Source organism: Squalius cephalus (assembly GCF_949319135.1).
Source record: "Squalius cephalus genome assembly, chromosome: 19".
NCBI lineage: Eukaryota > Metazoa > Chordata > Actinopteri > Cypriniformes > Leuciscidae > Squalius > Squalius cephalus.
In genome coordinates this window covers 12,403,745-12,409,744 of record NC_137140.1, presented here as the reverse complement: position 1 = coordinate 12,409,744, position 6,000 = coordinate 12,403,745, and positions in this window count along the sequence as shown.

Below are 6,000 nucleotides of genomic sequence, written 5' to 3'. Positions count from 1 at the left end.
TAAACAACACTAAACCGCCATTAGATGTCGCCAAGTGACCGTCTTAATGAGCGAGTCATTGATTCATTCGTTCAAACGATTCGTAATCCATAAACATATACAGATCCATAAACATGGATCCATAAACATCCAATCCATAAACATAAACAGATGTTTATGGATTGATCATTCAATCTTTGAGTCAACCAATTCGTTCAAAATGCTGAATCATTCAGTTATGAGAAAACACGTTCCTGTGAGATCATGCGTTCTTCTGTGATCTTTGTTTAACTATTTTCGCTGCTGAAACAGAACAAAAACAGTCAATATTGTATCTAAAATGTAAATGACTTCATTTTAACTGTTAATATCCTGTTGTATGAAATCAATGTCACAGTTTCAATTGTGATTGTATTCAGGAAAAGTTAGGTACGGAGAGCGAGCGATTTCAACGAAATCAGAACTAAACCCATTTTATTCTTTTATTATTATTATTATTCAATTTAAGAATTATGTTTGAGTTTAAAAAAAGCCAGAATGTTTTAGTCCAAAAAATAAATAAATCATGCCATGGATTGCTTGAAATTTAATTTTTTTATTATATTTATTTTTTCGTTTTGGCTTTGTTTATAGTTTATTTTTTATTTTTTTATTCTTGTTCCGTTCTGAATGTCATTACATTTAAAGGATTTGTTGTGGAATATTTTGAGTGTATCATAAAATCAGAATATTCTCTCGATTTAGTGATCCCCTACTTATTATTATTATTATTTTTTCTTTGTTCTAATCAGGTCAGGCAAGTAAAATTATCTGTGTCTTGTCCCTTAAATTTATATATATATATATATGTGTGTGTGTGTGTGTGTGTGTGTATATATATATATATATATATATATATATATATATATATATATATATATATATATATATATATATATATATATGTGTGTGTGTGTGTGTATGTATATATATATATATAAATATAAATATAGCTGCGAGCAGCGAAGGAGGGCCAAAGCCGGCGGTACCGCCACCCTGGCACCAGGATTGCGGTGCCACCGGCTTGGGCCCGTAATCGCTGCTCGCAGCTATATTTATTATTAATATTCTCTGCATTTAATTGCATTTTTGAGGGCCTAAACATGCTCGAAAACTCACAAAACTTTGCACACGCGTCAGAACTGGCGAAAATTTACATCTGATATAGGTTTCAGAATTGGACGGGGCAAAATGGCTCGATAGCGCCACCTATAAAAGTTCAACGGAGTGCGCCTCCCGCAACGTTCCACGTATGTGCACGAAATTCGGTACATACATGTAATGACCTAATACCTACAAAAAAGTCTCTTGGAGCATAGCCCTAAACACAACAGGAAGTCAGCCATTTTGAACTTCCTCCCAGATTTTTGTGCAGTTTTTGACATTTTCAGGCCTCATACTTTAACAAACTCCTCCTACAGTTTTAATCTGATCATCTTCAAATTTGGTGAGTGTAACCTTAAGGCCTTTGCGACGTTAAATTGCGAAGATCTTGAGTTTTCGTCGAAGGGCGGGTCCTCGGCGGCCTGACAAATTTTGATGTTTCGCCATGAAACAGGAAGTTGCTGTAACTCAGGCATGGAATGTCCAATCTGCCCCAAACTTCACACATTTGATAAGAGTTCTGTCCTGAACACATGACCATGCTCATATTCAGTTATAGTCATAGCGCCACCTGTTGGCAACAGGAAGTGACATGTTTAACACTGTTATGGACTCCTAATAACATATAAAAAAGTGCCAGCAAGTGCTAAACATGCTAACAACATACTAGAAGCATGCTAAAACATGCTAGCAAACTCTTAGCTAAGTGCTAAAGCATGCTTTTATTGCAATTAAATAGGAATTTGCTGTAACTCAGGCATGGAATGTCCAATCTGCCCCAAACTTCACACTTTTGATAAGCGTTCTGTCCTGAACATATCTACATGAGAATATTCAGTTATAGTAATAGCGCCACCTGCTGGTAACAGGAAGTGTCATGTTTAACACGTTGATGCCATTCTAGCAACATGTTAAAAATGCCATTGACTTCTAAACATGCTAGAAACATGTTAAAACATGCTAGCAATACTTAGCTACTTTGTTACTCAAGAAGGCAATGTCCAATCTGCGCCAAACTTCACACTTTTAATAAACGTTCTGTCCTGAACACATGACCATGCTCATATTCAGTTACAGTCATAGTGCCACCTGCTGGCAACAGGAAGTGACATGTTAAACACTGTTGTGGACATATAAAAACATATAAAAAAAGTGCCAGCAAGTGCTAAACATGCTAACAACATACTAGAAACATGCTAAAACATGCTAGCAAACATTTAGCTAAGTGCTAAAGCATGCTATTGCTGCAATTAAATAGGAATTTGCTGTAACACAGGCATGGAATGTCCAATCTGCCCCAAACTTCACACGTTTGATAAGAGTCATGGCCTGAACACATCTACATGAGAATATTCAGTTATAGAAATAGCGCCACCTGCTGTCAACAGGAAGTGACATGTTTAACACTGTTGTGGTCTCCTAATAACATATAAAAAAGAGCCAGCAAGTGCTAAACAGGTTAGCAACATACTAGAAACATGCTAGCAAACACTTAGCTAAGTGCTAAAGCATGCTATTACTGCAATTAAATAGGAATTTGCTGTAATTTAGGCATGGAATGTCCAATCTGCCCCAAACTTCACACGTTTGATAAGAATCATGGCCTGAACACATGTCTATGCTCAAATTCAGTTATAGTAATAGCGCCACCTACTGGCAACAGGAAGGGAAATGTTTAACACGTTGATGCCGTTCTAGCAACATGTTAAAAATGCCATTGAGTTCTAAACATGCTAGAAACATATTAAAACATGCTAGCAATACTTAGCTAAGTGCTAAAGCATGCTAATTCAATGAAACAGGACTTTGTTGTTACTCAAGAAGGCAATGTACAATCTACCCCAAACTTCACACGTTTGATAAGAGTTATCTCTTGAACACATGTCCATGCTCATATTTAGTTATAGTCATAGCGCCACCTGCTGGCAACAGGAAGTGACGTTTAACACTGTTCTTGACTCCTAATAACATATAAAAAAATGCCTACTGGCAACAGAAACTGACATGGTTAACACAGTAATGCAGTACTAACCACATAATTATTGTGTACTAAGCATGCTAGAAACAGACTAAACATGCTAGCAACACTTAGCTGAGTCATGAAGCATGCTATTATTACCATTATACAAAACATTTTGTAACTGACTTTGACATACTCTTACTATATATACCTCCTTAAATGTACATTTCCCAACCATGCTCTGTCTTCCTAAAGCCACCGAGTGTTGATGGCACGGGTGCGAGGGCCCTTTCATCGCTGCTTGCAGCTTTAATTTAAAGATTCATCTCACAGAAAATAATCATCTCACATGTTCACATCATCTCTACCTGAACATTAAGGCTGTGATAGGATTTCATATTAACATAATCTGCCTCATGTTCCCTTAGAGCAGTGGAGATTGGAGCAATAGACTGCATACATGTTGCAATGACTCTAGGGAATCCTATCATAAGATTAACAGAATAATAATAAAGATTTAAAATATTTCTTAACATGTATTATATTGTATAGTACATTTGTGAAATTTGCTTTTTGAAAAAAAAATTAAAAAAAAATGTGTTCATGTGATGTCACCCTATCAATATATCTTACCGGCAATTTTATAAAAGCCCTCTTTTATGGACATGGTCGATAAATGTCCGGGGAACACTATTAATGAAACTATTCATGTACTCCTGCAGAGCGAGGACCACCTTGCGAATGGTTCGACAAACCGTGTTTTCCCCTATAGCTTCTGTGCGTCACCGACCGTGCAAGTATGTACCACTTGCAAAAAAACGCAACGCAATACCATTTGCGGTACAGTAAGTGCATGAATTCGACGTGTTAAATTCTTTATGTGCGGCTCAAGAAGTTTGCAAAGATAAGACAGTCCTTCCACAGAAAATCTGTATCTTTCATACAAGTAGCCTAACTATCAGGAAAGGCAAGGGGATTTTGTCTGGCTAAAAACTCTTTCTCTACGAAGTGCTCGTCAAACAATTTGCGCTGAGATGTCCACCGGATTTGGAAGAAAAGGTGAAGTCATTGCAACAGACACTGGGAATAAGTTACGTCAACTATGTAGCTGTGTCCCAATGTGAAGGCTACATCCTTCGAAGGACTGAAGACTTCAAGGATGTAGCCTATGCGTCCTCCGAAGGACGCACCATGCCTCCGTAGGATTTCCTAATTGCGCAGCCAGGTGTTCCCGATTACCGCTCCAGGCGCCAAGCAACGGTGCGAGAGTATGCTGCCATCCTGACAATTCATTTGATATGCTATGGAGCCAGAATTGGCTGTTGTCATTTTTATGTTTTATATTTTACTGGAGGACATGGTATTAAGGATGTTTCAGGTCATACTTTCGGCTTAGCCGATGATTCAAATGTTCATTTATATCTTACCTTGATGCGATTTTGTAGGCTAGTGTATTCTTTTTGTTATGCACATAAATGGACCATGGTAAATATATTTACACAGGTTTTTAACCCCATTTGAATATAAAACCCATTTGAATATAAAACCCATTTGAATATAAAAAGTCTAGTGCGAATGTTACTCCCGCTCTTCATCGGCAGCTGTCAGTCACTGTTGCTAGGCGACAAGAACAATCGTCCGTAGGCTAGACCGGTCCGAGCGCTTCAGATGCGCCAAATGTGACAGAGCAGTAGTTAGCAACAATTTGTTAATATTGTGACAATAGGCCTACATTTTGTTACTTTAATTTTCAAAATAACCAGTGGTGGTATGTAAGGAACTACATACTTCGTTAATACTCAAAGTAATTTTCCCACACGGGACAGCAACACTACAAAATTGTTATTTTACAATATGATGCATTGTTTTACATTAAACTACACAAAAGTATATAGTTTAAATTATATAGTTTAAATGTATCAACCTTGAAAATATTCAGAAATGCAACATGCAGTAATAGAAATGCAAAACATCATAAAAACCCTGACAAGGTTTTTTTTTCCTGCAGAATTCCTTTACTTTTACTCTTGATACCTTAAGTACATTAGAGTATGCAAGATAATGAAAAAAAAAAAAAAAAAAAAAATAAATAAAATTGCTTAACTGAGGTTTAAAATATATGACTAGTAGTTTTTCGCCAATGTGGTATTAGTGGTTATTAAAAGTACTTTAGTGTAATAAAGTATCTCAATATTTATTCCATGAGTCAGCCCTGCAAACCTGTTGGTAGACAACTTAGTGGATAGTGAAAATAAGCACTCAAACACTCTGGAGACCATCCCAGATGATGTCCCACCAGCAGGAGGCCTTACCAGGGTCTCTATTGTGGAGCCCATCATGGTCCAGCAGCACACCAGGGTCTCCCACTCAGCTGAATAAAAGTCTACATCATTTTTTCTTATTTTATGTACTGTAAATTTAAATGTTTATGTTGATTTTGATATGTTTAACGTATGTTGTAAATAGTTGGGGGAAAAAAAGGTATAGAAGAATTTGTTTCATGTAGAAATTATGACTGTCATTACAAAAATAATGTACAGAGCAATGAATTCTCTTTTATTTACACATTTAAAGTTGCATAAAAATAAATAAATGTACAGATTTTTTTTCCTTTTAAAAAATATAGGTGAAAAAAAGTTAAACAAGAATATATATATATTTCTCAATCATTCTTTCAAGAAGAGAAAACAGCCTGTCCATCCTCTCCCTACTCTCCAGTGCTCTCCTCGCCTCTGCAGTCCCATGTCTTCTCTAATCAAGTAAAAAAACTCGTCCTCTCTGTCTCGCCTTCTTCGTGGTGCTGGTGCGGGTGCTCGTGCTGGTGCTGGTGCGGATGCTGCCCCTGGCTCCTCCTCATCTCACCTCACCGTATATATATATATAATTTTGTGCCTGTATGGGAGTTACATTCCCCAGAC